The 20,968-nt window shown below is 42.6% G+C and overlaps 1 protein-coding gene across 1 annotated transcript in view; it reads right to left on the bottom strand.

Annotated features, from left to right (window-relative positions):
- Window positions 1-20,968, bottom strand: part of LOC309870207 (uncharacterized protein) — a gene marked incomplete at its 5' end in the record, with an annotated part of 328,499 nt that overhangs the window by 27,727 nt on the left and 279,804 nt on the right. The window contains one exon of the mRNA XM_082742414.1: window positions 2,572-2,648. The remainder of the gene's footprint in view (window positions 1-2,571; window positions 2,649-20,968) is intronic.

Genomic DNA, 20,968 nt, shown 5'->3' with positions numbered 1-20,968 from the left:
CTAGTGGGATATAACTGTATATAGACCTTTCAGTACACAGAACTAAGGAATATATTTGTTCAGGAAATCATGAGTTCTTACCGATATCTTCAATTCAAATCCAACACCATGCAAATCTCCCTCTTTTTCTCCTATATTTTCATCTTCTCCTGCATTGAGAACCTTAGTTTGCAAAGAGTTTAAGATATTTTCTCACTTGCTATCATGCTTCAATACACTCAAAATAATTTTAGTATTACCAATTCCACCACAAACAAATCTAAGTAAAATGAAATATTTTTAGAAGTTCTTCCTGTTCAAAGAATATATTCCACAAAAGCATATTAACAATGTACCTGAATTAACTCCATTTTTTTTTCTGTAGTTAAACTGGAGATACCATTTGATTATGAAGCTGAGTTCATTTGTTTCTGTTTATATTCAGTTTCAATGCTTTCCCTTTTTATTCTTTGGATTTTATTTTTTAAAATATGTATAGTTTTTACATGGTTCAAAAGTCAAAACTGTATAAAAAGATAAACTCAGGGAAATCTTATTCCCACTCCTATCCTTTCTACCCCAATTGCCTCCAACCCTCTTAGGTGGCTATTTTTATGAATTTATAGATTACCTTAATATTTTTATATGAATATATTTTTATATTTTATATGAATTTATAGATTACCTTAATATTTTTCTTTTTGCAAATCTCTCTTTTTTATTATTACTTTTTATTTTTATATTTAAGAAGGTTTCTATTTTTACTGTAGTAGTTACCTTTATAGTACAATTTTGTATTTTTTGAAGCTCATAACTTCCCCTTTTCCTTACATGGGCTTCTAAAATTGGTTTAGATCTTTAAGTAATATCTTTTGACTCCCACTTATTGCCTACATGCCAATCGATGGTTTTATGCTACTTCCTCTTCTTCCCTTCTCCTCTCCAATATTTTCAGTTGTGCTTTTTCTAATTTAGACAATGTATAATATTTATAGGCTATTCTTCCAAGTTTGTCCCTAACTTCGTTCCAGTCTTAGACCTCAAGTTAAATAGTTAGTGCTCATCAGCAGCACTTCTGTTGCTATTTCCTCAATCATCTCCTAGCGGGATACAGTTCATCATCTAGCAGACTACCCAGGATGAGATTATGATTACATATACTCTGATTTCTTACTTGTTTAAAACAATTTGCCTAGAATCTGGATATTTAATGGACAGTGGAGCTAGATAACACAGCCTTGTTTTTAAAAGTGGGAATGGAAACATTTCAAGTAATCAGCAACCAAAGGTAGATTAAATAAATAAATTATGCTCAGTTAAGTAACAGACAGTCTCATACATGCTACAACTGCTGGGGTAAAGTAGGAAATGATATGTAAACCTGGAACAGCCAAATCTGTTTTTAAAGTACAAGGGTGCTGCAAATGTGTGTATGTATGCTCAGCACAAAGCAGGTCAAAGATACATTTAAAAATTAGCAGGGATTTTTCTCTGATTGATAGAATTAATGATGATTTTTAGATTCTTCTCTGTGCTTTTTTTAAAAAAAATTTTTCCAATTGTACCACTTACGGGATTGGAGAGAATACAGCATTTTTTTTCTAAAAGCAAGGCAAAGTTCTGAGATTTCCAAGGTTTATTTTTAATGTGTTGGTTTTAATCAATACCACAAGACATGGTGTACCAAAGAAAGAGCAGCATGAGCTAATTAACAAGCTCAGGACAGTCTAGACGGGTCTCGGTGCTCTGCCTGTGCTAGGTGCTCAATCAATGAATGCTGGTGATTAAGAAAACTCAAATCAGTCAGTACTGAGAAGAGCCATTTTGGGCACTAGTGTTCATGTGTCAGAGGCAAGCCCCTGCCTCCCAGGATTGAGGAGAGGATGAAAAGAAGTAGGAAAAATGTGAACACTCTCAGTCTGGTATCTGGCACACTGTTCTCCTATCACTTCATCTAGGAGGGAAATATAGATTATTAGCGCCTTGTTCTCAGTACCTAATGGGGATGTATTCAGATTTACTTACTCTGAATAATAGCACAACAAAATGAACAGATAGCCAGTATTTAAAAAAAAAAAAAAAAAAAAAGCCCAAAGCAGCAATAAGAGTGTTACAGAAAAATCAGGAAGCATTCATAAAGCAAAAAGCAAGACAGAAACTATTTAGAAATCATTAGAAATTGCAGTAGTCAGGGCTTCTAAGTCAGAGTGGAGGAAACCTGTGTCCCTAAATCATAACTGTATTGTTATAATGAAAGTAGTAAAAGGAGGGTACACCTGCTTTAGGTAATCATTACAGGATAGTGAACTCATCATGGGTCTTCCAACAACTTCCCTCTGTGGAGCTGACCAAGAACAGCACCCCAGAGCAACTGAATTAGAATCTGAACATGACATACAAGGCCTAAAAGTTTTTTTTAAAACATCTCATCAAGTGATTATGATGATTATTAGCTGGTTTTAGGAGTCACTGGTGTATAAACATGGGAAACCATCCATGCCATCTACCAGGACAGTCCCAAAGCAAATATTACAAAAGAGCCCCCTCTTGGTACAAAAATCTCTCAAGAGTGAACATTATGTGCTCTCCTACCTGGACCTTGGCCTCTTGAAGGCACTATTGGTGAAGGCAGATTCACTCCTATGGTGATGGCCTTGATCTGTAAAACACTGGAAGCACGCAAGAAAGTAAGACTTAAAGAAAAAAAAAACACTTTTTGAACTTAAATTCACATTACAATGTTGACCAACAGCAGATTCTCTCTGAGAGTGGAAACTGATGAGTGGAGAAGACAAAGGCATACAGTTTAGTGGAGAAGGAGAATGGAAAATTTGAGCATCTCAACAATAATTCCTACTGCTACTTCATCATTTGGTCCAAGTCAACTGAGAAAGTCAGAAATAAATATGGATTTGACTTTATCTGATGGTTGTTTAAGAGCTTTTACTCATTTCTTCTTTACCTATGTTTGGTCCCCAGTTTCTGTAAGAGTCAAAATAATAAAATCACCTGACAGTGATGTAATATTGCATTTCAGCTTCTGAAAAAAACAATCAATACTTCCCACTGTGTTAATGTGTCATCCAGTTCTCGGGGGGTTGTTACCTTGTTCTGGTTTAATCCTGATTTGTTCCTTATAAATAAGGACATGCAAAGATAAAGGAAGAAACCTGAGTGTTCCTAAAAGCATCCACATTATAAAAATGTAAGAGAAAATATTGTTGGGTACAATCCTCAGGACATTGAGCACACTCCGTGCTCTCCAGTATCCTCCAATATCTTTGCCATCACTGCCCTGGGAGAGCCACCTCCCTTCAGCCCCAGGCAGCCCCCCTTGCCCATACACTGTGAGCAACCTCATCCTCCTGTCTTGGCTTCTGCTATTTCTAATGGGGACCTTTTCCACAGGAAGGATTTTCAGTTACTTGACTCCTCAATTAATATTCAAGTTACCCAAGTTACAAACTTAAAAAGCGGGGTTTTGTTGTTCTCAGTTCAAACAAACTACAACTCTATTTATAAAACTAGTAAAATAAGAAAATCACTTTCAAGCGTTTTTCTAAGTTTCCAGAAGCGCCAGTTGACAGATGAAATGGCTCAAATAATCAGTTTCATTTACACATTTAATAAAATAGTCTTAATTTTAAACTGCATTTATAAAAGTAATATAGTCAAATTTATTTTCACGTGCTTCCAATGTCTTACAGGACCAAGTGACAACCATAACAAACAAAAACTTCCCTAGCTACACTGTGATGAGTCCAATATAATGTATAGAGATTTTGACTCACTACATTTTACCTCTGAAACTAATGTTACATTTGAAACTATACTCAAATTAAAAAATTAAAAATAAAGAAAAAAAATCCCTAGCATTTAAACTCTCTTATTGCAACCGTAATCAAATAAATGTAAAAAAAAAAAAATCCTAGAGTCCTCTTAAGCATTCCAGTTGTTTATAAATTTAATCAACATCTTGTATACCTTTCACCTTAAAATCTCAAGATCACAATGTTACTCATTTTATATTGAAATCACAAAGGCATTATTTTAGGGTCAGAATTTGCTACATTCTCTTGAAATAGCCAACATACTGGTCCTTTTTTTTAGAGAAGCTTAATTTGGGTAGATGGAATTCAGCAACCCCCTTGCCTAGGCTGCATTCAACTAATCTCTTTACTGCGTGATTGAACTCTGCATTCTTTTCATATTCTTTTTGTCCAGCTCTGTCCCCAAAAGCTCCCATCTGTCTAAAAACCATCAGCCTTTCTTTATTTAGTCCAAAATTTGACCAAATCATAGTTTCCCCTTAAGGTTGACATGCCAAGCCTAAAAATCCCTTTGAAAGGCACATATACTAACTTGGATGGAAATCACACCACTGCTTTCATCCTTTCCAACACACACACACACACACACACACACACACACACACACACACGGTGGTTCAGATTTCTCAGGAAGAGGCACAGTGAGGTAAGAGGCTATTATGCAATGTGTTTCAATGTCTCCTAAAACCATTTTTTGTTGATATTTGTCTAGAATGCCCCGTGGAAAGAACACAGGCCTTTTTGTAAGCACTTTTTGAAAAGCTTGTCTCCAAGGCAGTTACAAACTCAAGACATTGCTAGGAGAAGGTCTATTGTATGCAGACGGTTAGAGCTGGAAGGGGTCTGATGGGTCACAGGGTCCAACCCCATGCTTTACAAAAAAAGAAAACTGAGCTCTGAAAAGAGGGGACAAAGGAGGGAGAAATGTCATTACTAAATATCTCCAATGTTCCAGGCACTGTGTGTGTTAACCTTCAATTAAGATGCTTTGAGTGGCCCTTAACAATCCTTTCCCACTCGCTCCACCGCCCCCCGTACAAGCAGCACTGCCATTCTCCTCAAGTTCACCCATCTCCAGGCCCTGCAACCTGAGCACACAGCTTGACCTTCCCTTCCATGCAGTCAGGGGAAGTAATCTGCCATCTGCAATTTTGAATTTCAAACCTAGCCTCACAGGCACCCAAATAACTTGTGATCAGAAGCCCAGTTTTGATGGACTGAGAGGTAGAAAAGAGATGAATAACTAGGGACTTTTGGAGAAGAAGGGAAGGAGTAAGACAGGACAGAGCTGTGGTAGGGGGCAGGGTCAAGGGGAGACTGGAAAATGGAGACAGCAGAGCACGTTCCCAGGGAGACAGGAAGAGGGCGAGCACGTAGGGCGTACAGGAAATGATGGACAGAGCAGGAGCCCAGAGAAGGGGGGTGTGGGCACAGGTTGAATTATTAATTGGAAGGAAGGAGGGATACTTCGTTCTCCGAAGCAGGAGGAAATGAGGAGGGATGGCCATACTTACTGCTAAGGATGTTCATGTGAAATCAGTTCAGGCAATCGCCCTAGGGTATGGGTTAAGTGGGGATGAAGGCTGAGCGAGGCCAGGGGTACAGACTGGGGGGACATGGAAGAATCTAAGCTCTGGACATCTCCATGAACTAACAGATGGTAGTGAGTACATAAATGAATGAAGTGGAAGGACACTGGAGTTTGAGATTTGGGGTTGGGCTGTTCTGAGTGATGACACAGCAGGGCAGGGCTATTGAAGGGCCAGCATGCCAAAGTGGAGGCCAACTAAATAAGTGGGCTTGAAGCCAAGGATGAGGGAAGCAGTGGGTCAAAGGGGTCATCCTCCTGGACAATGGCATGCCCCAGGCTGACAGGGGGCAGAATTTGGGGGGGGGGGGGCAGAGAGAAACATCATGAGTCTGCTACCCAAATCTCACGTGACTGCAGACGCTGACGGGCAGGTCGACATGATAGGGGTGACATAGAGATGAGATGGTGGCCTCAAAGCCAAAGGGGATTTTATACGGGAGGGGTGGCATGGTAGCCAGGCAACAGCTTTGGAGAGCAACGGAGACACTGATTCCCAACTCCAGCTGGGGGTGCAGAACAGAGGGCAGGAGAGAGTGCCCACTGCCCTTGAGCAGGATAAAAGAGAAGCGGGGAGCTCAGGAGAGACTAAGTCTCAGCTGATGGCAGAAAACAAAAGCATTTAGTGGAAATGTTAAGAATATAGGAATTCTGTTTTTCACGGAACAGCCTTTCAGAGGGCACGGTAGAAAGGTAAAGAGGGAGGCAGGGAGAGAGAGAAAAAAAAGCATTCTGGCATGATCTAAATAACAGGATACAGACTAAGTAGGTCTGTGTCCAAGGCCACAGCCAGCCAAGGGTGACAGGAACAGGGGGCAGAGAGACTTCTGGCCTCAGCTTGTTCGCCAGGTCACCTGAGGTGAGGGACTTGCTCTCTCTGTGCCTCAGTTTCATCCTTGTGAGGATAACGCTAGCAGATACGTCAGAAAATTGATCGGTGTATAGTTACAGAAGAAGCACTAGCTTCTTCTTCTCTTGGATCTGCCGATGGATTTTCAGGTGTTTGCAATCTTTAGATAAGCTATCTAGCTGATCTCCTGCTAGCTGAAGTAGTCTCAGCCTGCTACTTCTCCGCCATCTTGACCCAGATTCACCATTATCTGTCTTTTTGTAAAGATTTATTTATTTATTTGAGAGAGAGAGAGAGGAAGGAGGGTAGAGGGAGAGAGAGAAGCCCAAGCAGACTCCCTGCTGAGCACAGAACCCAATGCAGGTCTTGATCCCGCAACGGGGAAATCGCGGCCTGAGGTGAAATCAAGAGTTGGTAGCCAGCTGAGCTACCCAGGCGCCCCTCATCTGTCCCTCGAAAGGAAGAAGAGATGAAAAAGTTGCTTAAGGACACTAAGCATCTCAAGTCATAAATGTCTAAGATGGAGAGTCAATAGTCATCCAGTATATAACTCAACAACAACAACAAAATCGAGTGACCTCTGTTAAAAAGTGGGCCAAGGACTTGGATAGACATTTTTCCAAAGATGATATACAAACGACCAATAGGCTTCACATCAGTAATCATCAGAGAAATGCAACTCACAGCCACAAAGATACCACCTCACGCCCATCAAGATGGCTCCCACCAAAACAAAAACAGGAAGTAGTGTTAGTGCGTGTGCAGAGAAATTGGAAGGCGTAGGTGCTGGGAATGTGAACCAGCACAGCCGCCATGTGGAAAGGTAGGATAGTAACTCAAAAAATTAAGAACAGAACTACCAGGGGCGCCTGGGTGGCTCAGTGGGTTAAGCCTCTGCCTTTGGTTCAGGTCATGATCTCAGGGTCCTGGGATCGAGCCCTGCACTGGGCTCTCTGCACAGCAGGGAGCCTGCTTCCTTTTCTCTTTCTCTCTCTCTCTGCCTGCTGCTCTGCCTACTTGTGATCTCTGTCTGCCAAATAAATAAATAAAATCCTAAAAAAAAAAAAAAAAAAAAGACTAGGACTAACCAGCAATTCTACTTTAAGGTATCCATTCAAAAGAATTTAAAGCCAGGACTCAAACAGATATTTGTGTGCACCATGTCTAGAGCACGTTCCAACCACCGAGATGTGGAAACAGCCCCAGGGGTCTGCAGACCGGCAAACAGATAAAACGTGGCATATGCACACGAAGACATATTGTTCAGCCTTTAAAAGAAAGGGAATTCTGACACATGTTACATGGTAAATGAACCTCGAAGGCACTGTGTCAAGTGAAACAGCCAGTCACAAAAGCACAAATCCTTCTGTGAGGTATCTAAAGTGACCAAATTCACAGAAACAAAAGGCAGGATGGTGGTTACCAGAGGCTGGGAGGAAGCGGGGGGGAAGGGGAGTTGTTGGTGATTTTTAAATTTATTTTTAATTTATTTTTATATTTTTTAAGATTTTATATATTAATCTGTCAGAGAGAGCACAAGCAGGGGAACAGCAGAGAGAGAAGCAGGCACCCTGCTGAGCAGGAAGCTGAAGGCAGACACTTAACAGACTGAGCCCCCTGGGCATCCCAGGGAGTTGTTTAATGGGTATAGTTTCCATTTTGCAAGATGAAAAATCTGTTTCACCATGATGTAAATATACTTAACACTATGGAACTGCATGCTTAAAATTGGTTACAATGGTAAATGCTATGTTGTTGTTGTTGTTTTTAACCACAAGAAGAAAATGGCAGGGAAAAAAAGTCATCTAGTATCTCCCCTCTCCCCACTCCACTTTACTGATTAATAAGATGAAGCCCAGGGAAGGGAACCGAATCCATGATCACACGGGATCCATGGTCACAAGCCGGGTCATGGAGGCAGAATAGGGACCAGAGCCCAGCACTCTGACCCCACCTGCGAGGTTCCTGCTGTTCCACTGCTCTCCACGCGAGGCGCGAAGGTAGTGGAAAGATGACATACTTGATTTATCAGCAGTGACATTCCACTGAACCTGAAAAGGATGCAGATTCTACTCTGTGCTTAGAAAGGCTCCTGTGCCGGTGCTCTTTCTCCAAATCTCATCACGATTATTCAAACCAGCAGGTCTGAGACGCCACACTGAAAATCTTAAGATATTCACAGCTTCTCTCACCAGTCTGCGGCAGACCCAAAAGCCGATGAGAGCAGCTTTTCTGTTCCTGGGCTGTCCCCCTATAATTTAGAAGTCCAGACAGTTACACTGGAAAACAGGAAGGAAAGGCCAGGGGCCCACTTAAAAACAAGCTCAGTGTGGGGTCTCCAAGGCCGTGGAGTGAAGCTACTCGTTAAAATGTGCTTTGAAATGGGTTCACTCACTCCCGTCTGGACTCAGGGAGGAAGCCTTTCTCCCATTTAGGAGCTTTCCTTTAGCTCTTTATTCCAAATTCCATAAAGGAGACAACAGGAAAAGCTGGCTCCAGCTCCAGAAACAGAGATGAAAACCAGACCTTTCTTTTTTTTTCTTTCTTTTAAGGGTGATGTCAATAGGTTGCCTTCTATTTAATTTCAGAAATCTCTATTGTTCCCATGGAAACAATGAGTCCAACTGAGAATCCCCCCATAGGGTGTGGCTTGGTGATTCTAGAACTCTCCGCAGGTTTAAAAGTATCAGAGCTGAAGGCAAAGTCCTCCCTTCCCCCTGTGCTCTTCTGGTCTCCTGGACACAGAAACATCTCGTACATACAACACCCCTCTGAGCTCTGAAGGTGTTAGAAAAATCCTTTTTGCATCAATATATCCCGCGATGAAGAACTAAATAAAACATTTTGGCAAGGGCATTTCTGAAGATCTTTCCACTCCAGAAATATTGTTTGTTTTGTTTTGTTTTCAGCAACCTACCGGAGGCTGAAGCAGGATGCCTATAAAAAGACTTCTGTGTTCCCCTAAGCCCTCTTAATGAATTGTCAGGAAGGATGGACTAAGATGGGGGTCAGAGAGTCTGAGCCCGTGCCAGATGCCGGGGCTGCCAGCTCGGATCTCTGCGCTAGTGGCAGCACTGACCGCCCCACTCCCCGCTCCCCACATTGCTGTGGTCTCTGCCCATACTCCTTAAGGCAATTGGCTGCGCTCCTGACTTGTCTCGCCTGCGTCTGCTAGTTATCGAGCAAAGGCCGGAATGACTCCCATGTCTGGTTTCCCAGATGCTCACAAGCAGGGAGCCAAGGATCAGCTGAAACAGCAGGAGAACTGGGCTGAGAAGCACTGGTGACAAAACCCGGACACAGCTGAGCGGTAGTTCCTGCTGCCACAAGACACACCTGTCCTGTAACAGCCAATGAGCCATTCAGGAAGCCTCATGTGCCTCCCCCTGAGCGCTGACCGCAGGGAAACAAGGACTTTCCAGAGATGGCATCAAGCCTGAAAGTGAGGAGAAGAGCCCCAGGGCCCTGGGGCCTCTGCAGCACCTCCCTGCTGTTGCAGAGACAGGAGAAGTCAGGAGGCAAGAAGGCTTTGCTGCCTCTACATGTCCCCTGCTCTTCCCCCTCCTTTCCTCCACTACATGTATTTTCCCCCAAATCCAAGGACGATCTTCACAGTCTGAAACTCCAGACGAGCTGGCTTCCTGGTCAGGCCTCCTCCCCAAAGTGAAGGCTGGCAGAATGTTTTCTCTAAGCTGAATGATGTCTTCTTATTCGTTCATGGCTAGCTTTTGCATACCAAAAGGACCCGCAGAGTGGGTGTGCATACAGTCCCTAGAAACAGAAAACACCTGTCTCTTACATCCACCTATATCCCCAAATGCCCAGGGGCCGTTAGACTATGGAGACTCCTCTAGTGGTTCTCCCTTCAGGAGCTAATTCAAGAAAATTTAAAAGATAATTCCTTACCATCCTGTCCCAGGGAACCAGGATATAATATCCAAAGAAGACTGTCAAAATATGGACCCCACAGAGCAACTGGATCTGAGGCTTAAGGAGAATAAGGGCATTAGCAGAAGGAAAGGGCCAAGAGGAAGATTATTCCAAATTAGCACAGAAAAAGCCAAAACTATTGATTGGGGGAAGGGGAAAAGCAGAAAATGGATAGATGTTTAGATGGATACAGGGAGAAAATAATTTCCCAGGCACAAAGTATGTGTTTAAGGGCTAGAGAGAAAACATATACAACACTGAGTGAGGGTGTTGAATTTTTCTTACCGATTGCTCCTTCAGAAGGCAGGGAGAGGAATTGCATCCATAATTATGTCATCCTCTTAAAAAAAGATGAGGTTGGAAAAAACCAGCTTGGTCATTGAATCAAGACATTTCTTCTCTATAAAGCTGGGTAATGGCTTGTGCAGGTAAGGAGAAGCTGCGTAGCGTTACAATCAGTACTGACTTGGATATCTTCTCCTCTGGGCAGTATTTATGAACAAAATTTGGGAGTCAGGGACATGGAGAAGGGAGGGAACTACTACTTACGGAACATCTGCTCTTCTCTAGGTTGTGGGTTGGGGGCTCTATATTCAGGACCTCTGAACTCCAGTGTCTTATAAGTAGCCATCTCCCCAACATCCCTGCTTAGATGGCTAAATCTCAGACTCATCCCAAACTAAGTTTCTGATCTTCCCCCAAACTCCCAGTTTTCCCAGTTCCAGATGATGGTAGCACCATTCTTCCAGATGCCAAGCCCAAAGCCTTGGAGTCATCCTCGACTCTTCTGTTGTTCTCTTACTCCATTCCCAACCCGTTAAGAAATTCTCTTGGCTCTACCTTCAAAATGTAATCGAGAATCTCTTTCCTTTTCCCCATCTCTACTGCCACCAGCCTGGTACAGGGCACCTTCATGTCTCACTCAGATTTGTGCAATGGTCTCCTGGCTTTTACCTCTGCCCCTTTACAATCTATTTTCATTATAAAAGGCGGACTTTTTTTTTTTTTAATGCAAATCAAATCATGTCACGCCACTGCTGAAAATCAGCCAAAAGCTTCCTACTCTCCTCTGAGTAGAGTAGAGCCAAGGTGAGGGCAAGTATACTGCTCCTACAAGGGGCCTAGAATATGGGTGTGAAGTGTAATATTACAAGGAGAGAGGAATTGGGATCGAGAATTCAGTCTACCACCCAGGATTATATTAGGTGGAACATTACAATATTGCCATCTTTTAAGTACAAAAAGGTCAAATACTGGCCATCCCATATGGTTCAATATAATACCAGCAGCAGAACTCCAACAGCTACTAGGACTCCCTGGAAAGCAGCACAAACAGGTGTGATACACCACAACACACAGATTTGTGTGTGTTTCATCGGAAATGAAAACCATGGAGTGCCTGGATGGCTTGGTTGGTTAAGCATCTGCCTTTGGCTCAGGTCATGATCCCGGGGTCCTGGGACTGAGCCCCACATCAGGCTATCCGCTCAGCAGGGAGCTTGCTTCTTCCCATTCTCCTGTGCTTTCTCTCTCTCTCTCTCTCTTAAACAAACAAACAAATAAATAAATAAAGGAAATGAAATGAAAACCATTTGTGGTTGGCTCTGAAGTCACAGTTTGGTTCCCCTTAAGCAGAGTCATGCCGCATTGGAATCAACCCACTCAATAGAGTTTATGAATTATGTGAAATATAAACCTTCAAATCAGAGTCTCAGTAATATTTTTCCCCGGAGAGTCAGAGGTACGGTGCTCCCACAGGATGGCTATTTTAAGTAGAGTGTTAATTACATTCGAGACTTTGTTATAATTGTCCCTATGGAGTATAATTGTCCCTATGGAGAATCACATAGCACATCCTAATCAAAATTTCCTAGTTTGTTATCCTCTCTTCCCCTTTTCACCCACTACACATATCTATCCATGAACTTGTTTTCTCTGCTTCTAAGCCTTTGTTCACCCCCATCTCCTTGGAATACGTGTCACCTAACTGACAAATCATCTTTCCATTCCTTACTCCTATCCCCATGCAGGCTGGCTTAGACATCCTGCTCTGCTTCCCTGTACTTACAAACCTGTAATGCAGGACTTAACACACTGTTAAAAAATGTGTGAGCATACATCTCTTTCCCTCCCCAGCTTGTGAGCTCTTTGAGTGAAGGGACTATGTTTTATTTATCTTTGCATCTCTAATACCCAGCACCATGCTTGGCAAATAGTAGGGGCTAAAACATATTTAACAAGGGAAAGGGAGAGTATTAGAACAGGCTAAACATAAGTCCAACAACAAAGCCCGGTTTATGCAAAGACTCATGCAGTCTATAGCAGATGTGTGCCGCAGGTAGGCGGCTCTCCTCCAGAAGGTAACTCAGGGATCCAGCCTTCCTCCAACTTGTGACACTGCCATCCCCAGCACGTGGTCTCTAAGGGCACTGAAGATAGAAAACAGGGCTTAGGGAAGGTGTAGTAGAGACTCTCTGGGCCCAAAGAGATGCCAGTATCTTCTGCCCTCATTCTGATTGACCAAAACTAGTCACATGGCACACTTAGTCACAAGGAGGGGCTGGCCAGGCAAGAACTCACACAAGGGGAAGAGAGCAGAGCCTTTTTGGTGTTCAGCTAGCTGTCACTGCCACAGGGAGGAAGGGAGGGAGAGAGGGAGAAAAATTCAGTGCCTGAATACACAAGCACTACACTTTAAGTCCTATTAAGGATTCTATTCAAACTTCCTGCCAATTGGATCCTTAAGACCAGACATAGAAAGCAATTGAACAATAAGCTCAGACAGAACACACTAAAAATTAAAAATTAAACTAAGAAAAAACCCATGGCAGCTTCATACTTAAGCATAGTTAAGAGGACAGCAAGTTTCAGGAGGAAAGGACAAGGGTGTGTAGGTCTGTGTGAGCTCCGTGTCTCAGCTTGAGGGAGGGAAGGAGAAGAGCATGTTGGGAAGCTTACGGGGCCCATGGCGAAGCACTACCAAGGGATGGGCCCTCCTCTGAAAAAGATTTAGTCTTCAGTGTGGAAAGTAAACCAAGGAATTTGGAGGACATGAATAGGTAATGAGAGAATTATATTCATCAAGATTTGGGAATAAATGAGGAGGAGGATACCGCTACCCATGGGTAAAGCAACCATTTACCTGGAGGCTGTAGGTAAGGGAAGGTCTGGTGTCAGAAGCCAGGAAGGGGGTGACAAGGAGGGGTAAGAACAGTTGTGGTGGAGAATGATAGCTGTTCACCAAATTCCATTTCCTCTTCTTCCTGGCATATGGCCTCCCTTGCAGTTTGGGATGACCATGGCATTGGAATACAAACAGAAATGACCTGTTGGAACTGCCCTAGAAAATCCTCCCATGTGTATTGCTCTATGCTTTTTTGTCTTCTTCCAGCTGGATGCCAATGGCAATGCTGTTTTGCTGAAGCCACAGATGTTTGTCGTCATCCTGGCCTACCCTCACTCACACAGTCTAGAGGTGGAACCTTTTTTCTCGAACATGGCTACGCTAGGATGGCCAGCAGACATGTTCCTTGCTATGTAGGAAAGCATATGCCATCTGCAGTAGGAGAGAATTAGACCAACACACAAGGAGTAGAGATAGACAGAAGGGAGAGAGAAAGTCCCAGCTGGTTGGAGTTTCTTTCCAGTTTTTGAAACAGTGATTCCTAAAGCTTTTCTTTAAGCGGCTCTAGTAACTTTACCAACTATAAAATTAACTTCCTTTTCCTTTCTGTTTTTATGTCCACATTCACAGAGAAAAGTCAAGAGAAGCCCACTCCCAATCCTGTGCCCTCCATCACCCACATGACACAATGGTGAAGGCCCCGTAGTTGAGCGTGGGGTACGCTATGTTCTGTCATCGCTCTTGAATTGAGTTTCCTCCACAGTCTATTGGCCTGCTTCAGAGAAGAACAGTGAGAATGTTCCAGTGTGCTCTCAGGAGAAACTGCCCCTCTGCTCCACTTGGGTCAGACTGAGGAGGAAGGGACTGTTGGTAAATGTCACCAAGCACACACTCCGTCCATTAGTACTTTTTATTGGGATACTTCCACTACGTCTTCTGTGCACATAACATCTCTACTGAGAAACACGTCAAGGCTGAAGGAGTCTCCTTATTTGCCACTCATTTCACACCAATTTAACTGAATACCAACTCTGGTACATGATGACATATGCCATCTCATCTAAGCTACTCTCCATCTCCTTCAGGTGTCATTAGTTTGTACTGTGGTAAAATACACATAATGTAAAGTTTCCTGTGTGAATGCTTTTTGAGTGTCCAGTTCAGTGACTTTAGCATTTTCATATTGTTACCGGACCACCACTACCACTCATCACCATCATTCCAAGCTGAAACTCTTTACGCATTAAACATAACTCCTGGAGCACTTAAGCAGCTCAGTCAGTTAAATGTCTGACTCTTGATTTTGGCTTAGGTCATGATCTCAGGGTGGTGCTAAGCCAGGAGGAGTCTGCTTAAGATTCTCTCTCCCTCCCTCTGCTCTCCCTCCAAACCCCTGCTCATTCATATGCACGCTCACTCTCTCAAAAACGAGACCAAAAAAAAAAAAAGCAAAAACGACAAAAAAATACCAAAAACCCCAAAGCCCAAAAGCAAAACCAAAATAAACAAATAAAAAAACCTAATAACTCCCATTTCTATTTCCCTGCCTGGGATACTGGCAACCACCATATTACTTCCTGTCTCTATGAATTTGTCTATTTCAGGTACCTCACGTAGTGGAATCGCACAGCACTTGTTTGGCTTCCCCCTTTTGACCACTGTAAGTAATGCTGCTATAAACATTGGTGTACAAGTACGTGTTTGAGTCCCTGCTTTCAATCCCTTGGAGTATATACCAAGAAATGGAATTGTTGGAATACATGGTAATTTAATTTTTAAATTTTTAAAGAAATCACTGTCTTTCACGGCAGCTATACCATTTTACACTCCCACGAAAAACATACAAGTGTTCCAATTTCTCCCCATCCTCAGAAGATATTATTTTTTATCTCCACATTATAGTCAAGGAAACAGACCTGGCAAAGTGGTAACTTCCTCACAATTACACAGCTACTAAGTAGTAGATCCCACAAAGGAAGCTGAGATTCTTCAAGTCCATCATGCTTCCCTGGCCCCACAGCTGCCTGAGACACAGAACAGCAGAAATAGAAATCCACCGAGACCTAAAGCAAGCAGACCCATCTCTGGGAAAGGATTTGTTTCTGGGAGTTACTACCTCAGCTGTTCTTTCAATAATGACACCTCCATGCACTGCTGCTCAGATTTCTTGGAATAGAAGTGTGTGTGCTTCATTGATAAAAGCCAATCCCATTCACTTAGCAAACTTCATTCCTTCACTCAGCTGCTATACGTTCCTTCATTCAACGAGTTTTTGTTGGGTCCGTATTTGATGCCAAGTATGTTTTAAGAGCTGTGAACAGCTATGCTAAGGTTCTTGCTCTAATGGAACTCAAATTCTAGAAAAGGAGACAGGCAATGCACAGAAAAAGATATAATGTGGACCATTTCCAGGTTGTAAGTTTACTAAAGGACATCAGCAGGGTGTTGGAATAGAGTAGTCAGGGACGAGGGAGGTAACTTTGGATAGCATGAGGCCTCTCTGGAAAAGATGACATGTAACCTGAAGCCTAAAGTTGAGAAGGTACCAGCCATGTGAAATCTGGTGCAAAACAGGTGGGCATGTAGAGTAGCAAATGCAAAGGCCCTGAGGTTTAAAAAAAAAAAAAAAATGGCATGTTCTAAGAAAATCGGGATGTTAGTCTGTTGGGACCAGGGATACAAGACGCTCATCTGCAAAGTGAGGATAATATGAGTATTTAGTTATGGGATTATTGTTACGATTAAATGACTAATACACATAAACATGAGCTATCATTATTATAAGACCCATCTGATCAGGTGCTGGTCTCCTACACTATAATAATGATAGCTCATGTTTAATGAGCACTTAACTATGTTTCAGATACTATTCAAGCAATTTATATGTATTATTTCACTTAGCATAATACCCTCTAGTTCCATCTACATTGTTGCAAATGGCAAGATTTTAGGACTTTTTTTTCAAAGATTTTATTTATTTGACACAGAGAGATCATAAGTAGGCACAGAGAGAGAGAGAGAGAGAGAGAGGAGGAAGCAGGCTTCCTGCCAAGCAGAGAGCCCAATGCGGGACTCAATCCCAGAACTCTGAGATCATGACCTGAGCTGAAGGCAGAGGCTTAACCCACTGAGCCACCCAGGCACCCAGATTTCAGGATTTTTGATGGCTGCTTAGTATTCCATTACACACACACACACACACACACACACACACACCCCACATCTTCTTTATCCAATCATCTGTTGATGGACATCTAGGTTATTTCCATAGTTTGGCTATTGTAGACATTGCTGTTATAAACATTTGGGTGCACGTGCCCCTTCAGATCACTACATTTGTATCTTCAGGGTAAATACCCAGTAGTGTGATTGCTGGGTCATAGGGTAGCTCTGTTTTCAACTTTTGCAGGGACCGCCATGCTGTTTTCCAGAGTGGCTGCACCAGCTTGCATTCCCACTAACAGTATAGGAGGGTTACCCTTTTTCCACATCCTTGCCAACATCTGTCATTTCCTGACTTGTTAATTTTAGCCATGCTGACTGGTGTGAGGTGGTATCTCATTGTGGTTTTGATTTGTATTTCCCTGATGCTGAGTGATGTGGAGCACTTTTTCATGTGTCTGTTGGCCATCTGGATGTCTTCTTCACAGAAATGTCTGTTCATGTCTTCTGCCCATTTCTTGATTGGATTATTTGTTCTTTGGGTGTTGAGTTTGATAAGTTCTTTATGGATTTTGGATACTAGCCCTTTTTCTGATATGTCATTTGCAAATATCTTCTCCCATTCTGTCAGTTGTCTTTTGGCTTTGTTGTCTGTTTCCTTTTTTTTTTTTTTATAATTTTTTTAGTTTTTATAAACATATATTTTTATCCCCAGGGGTACAGGTCTGTGAATCACCAGGTTTACACACTTCACAGCACTCACCAAAGCACATACCCTCCCCAATGTCCATAATCCCACCCCCTTCTCCCAAACCCTCTCCCCCCAGCAACCCTCAGTTTGTTTTGTGAGATTAAGAGTCACTTATGGTTTGTCTCCCTCCCAATCCCATCTTGTTTCATTTATTCTTCTCGTACCCACTTAAGCACCCATGTTGCATCACCACTTCCTCATATCAGGGAGATCATATGATAGTTGCCTTTGTGGTACAAAAGCTTCTGATCTTGGTGAAGTCCCAGTAGTTCATTTTTGCTCTTGCTCCCCTTGCCTTTCGCGATGTTTCTAGGAAGAAGTTGCTGTGGCTGAGGTTGAAGAGGTTGCTGCCTGTGTTCTCCTCAAGGATTTTGATGGATTCCCGTCTCACATTGAAGTCTTTCATCCATTTTGAGTCTATTTTCATGTGTAGTGTAAGGAAATGGTCCAGTTTCATTTTTCTGCACGTGACTGTCCAATTTTCCCAACACCATTTTTTGAAGAGACTTTTTTCCGTTGGACATTCCTTCCTGCTTTGTCGAAGATTAGTTGACCACAGAGTTGAGGGTCCATTTCTGGGCTCTCTATTCTGTTCCATCGATCTATGTGTCTGTTTTTGTGCCAGTGCCATACTGTCTTGATGATTACAGCTCTGTAATAGAGCTTGAAGTCTGGAATTGGGATGCTGCCAACTTTAATTTTCTTTTTGAACATTCCTCTGGCTATTTGGGGTCTTTTCTGGTTCCATATAAATTTTAGGATTATTTGTTCCATTTATTTGAAAAAAAAATTGATGGTATTTTGTTAGGGATTGCATTAAATGTGTAGATTGCTTTAGGTAGCATAGACATTTTCACAATATTTGTTCTTCCAATCCATGAGCATGGAACATTTTTCCATTTCTTTGTGTCTTCCTCCATTTCTCTTATGAGTACTTTATAGTTTTCTGAGTACAGATAGAATCTGAATCTTTTTTTTAAGATTTTATTTATTTACTTATTTGACAGAGAGATCACAAGTAGGCAGAGAGGTAGGCAGAGAGAGAGAGAGAGGGAAGCAGGCTCCCTGCTGAGCAGAGAGCCTGATGCGGAGCTCTATCCCAAGACCCCGAGATCAAGACCGAGGCCGAAGGCAGAGGCTTAACCCACTGAGCCACCCAGGAATATGAATCTTGAGAACAAAATTCAATTCCTCCATGGGCAGCCTCCTACCAAAGTTTTCCTCTATAATGCAGCTGTGGTGCTTCCTACTTCCCAAGCCCAGGACTCCAGCCTTCCATCAGTTCCTTGGGTCCAAAGCCTTTTAGTACATTCTCTCTAAGTTAGCCAGTGCTTGTTCTTATTTCTTGTAACCAAAGGAAGTACAGGGTAGAGATGGGGGGAGCAGGGTGCTCCTAACTCAGAGATCTATTTTGGACAGGTCAAGTTTGAGAGGTCTGTGAATACATCAAGGAGGCTATTGTGTCATATATGCCCCTGGATTGAGGATGGAGGTCTGGGATGGGGAAAAACAAATTTGGGCATTATCAACATGTAGAAGGCATGGTGTTACCTAGCATAATGTCCCATGTCTTTTGCTGAAAGTGTCCTGGTTTTCTTTTGGGGAAATATTCCTTCTGGGCTAGTAATCTTGATGTGGCTAGTAATCAAAGAGGATGACCTCTTCTGGTCAAGTAGCAAACAGGGACCTCAGGACCAGACAGTCTGCGTATGTCATCTACATGGCCACAGCAATTCTCCCATCCAAGTACTAACCAGGCCCGACCCTGCTTAGCTTCTGAGATCAGATGAGATCGGGCATGTTCAGGGTGGTATGGCCGTAGACAGCTACAGCAATTCTTAAGAGATGCTCAAATGAATTAGGACAATTCAGTAAGAATTAGCTAAAGAAGTTTTGATGGAACAATCAGGAGCAAAGAGTTTTTCTGGCATGATTGCTAAGCTGGTACAATGTAAGCTTAGGGCTACCTGGATTTTTTTTTTTTTTAAACACCACCTTTGGGCCATAGTCTGATGAGAATGAGGTCAAGACAGCAGAAAACAGAGTCAGGTGATAAGGGATAGAGGCAATATGTTGACACAGCACTAAGGCCCCTTCCTCTGTCACTTCTGAAACTAACTTCAGAACTATGTAATTTGATAAATTCTCATTTTGCTTCAGATAGTTCCGTTGAGTTTCTATTACTCCCAGACCAGTGATTTCTGACAACAAATGTCATTTAAAGCCCTGTACCTGGATGAGATTGCCCAGGAGGAGAGCACAGACAGCAAGGAGGACTAATCTTCAAGATTCTATAATGCTAAAGATCAAACAGAAGGAGAAGCAGCATTTTGGTTAGATTATCTCTTGTCTTTGTTGACAAAAGGGACCAGAAAGGTAATGGAATTCATCGTATTGCACAAAGAAAATCTATTGGTAGAAATTATTTTTTTAACTGGCTGATCAGTACATAGGGGGCCTTATGGTTGAAAATTCCCAAATTACAAAATTCATTTATGATTTGATATTGCTACATCATTCCTGCATTCAAGGGACAGCATCTCTTTGCTGGAGAGCTCTGTTGCAGCTGAGTCATGCCATCCAAGATAACTATGGCTACCTGCCTTTTCCTGGCACCTGACTTGCTTAGATATGGAAATTCAGGGAGTTTGGCCAGGAAAAGACAGGCATATGTGGTCTTTTTGTAAATATAAATGAGTTCTCTGTGGTTTTACTGCTTGAGGACAGGGAGGATCTGGACTCAGGCTCTGTTGGCCCTTGACTTCACTTTGGCTGAGACAGATTAGTGTCTGCCAACCCAGCTCCCCTGTTCCTAATAGTAGCCAGACCAGCATCTCTGGCTCTAAAGGGGACTCTCCCGGGTTCTGCACCCAACTGATAATTTGAGGAAAGTGAACAGGGTTACAAGTGGTGGGATGATGCGTTCCCACCCAATGGGGAGCTGAGACAAGCACACGGAGGCTTTTAGAGTGGGACGCCAGTTTCAAGGAAGAGAGCAGAGAAATCACACACGTTCACCAATGGCAGGGACTGAAGAAACAGTCAACTAAGAGTCTGTCATTAGGAGGAAAAGTCTGCCCTTTCTAATGAGACATGGAGGATACAGGGAAGCTCATCCATTTGTAACACAGGAGAGATCATGTGAATTTCAAGTCATCTTACTCAGAGTGGGTAGACTCTGAGAAGCAGTCAGAGACCTCCAGCTGCCCCATGATTTAAATACCTATCATTGACTCTCAACTAAAGGACCCATTGATAAACAGCCCAGTGAAGCACCTAAGTGTTCAGCCTCTGATGCCCACCTGCTTGCTCTCATTTGCTTCCTTAATGATTCAGTATCTCAGTTTCCTTACCTACAAAGTGAGGATGACAGCTTGAACCTGGAAAACATTAGGGTAAGTGAAAAAAAACCCCAGACACAAAAGGATCAGTATTGTGTGCTTCCATTGAATATGAGGTAACTAGAATAAGCAAATCCACAGAGACAGAATATAGAATGGGGCTTAGCAGTCTGGAGAGAGAGAGAGAATAGGGAGTTAGTGTTTAATGGGTGGAGTTTTTGTTTGGGATGATGAAAAAGTTCTGGAGATGGTTAGTGGTGATGGTTGCACACCATTGTGAATGTTCTTAATGTCACTGAATTGTACACTTAAAAATAGTTAAAATGAAGAAAGAAAGTGGTAATTATGGGAGGTGGTAGATATGTTAGCTTAATGGTAGTGTATATCCACACAAGAGAATCAGTGCTGTACCG

The sequence above is a fragment of the Mustela nivalis genome (assembly GCF_964662115.1).
Source record: "Mustela nivalis genome assembly, chromosome: 7".
Lineage (NCBI taxonomy): Eukaryota > Metazoa > Chordata > Mammalia > Carnivora > Mustelidae > Mustela > Mustela nivalis.
Note: the sequence above shows the minus strand (reverse complement) of the source record. Positions and strands in the feature narration are given on the sequence as shown.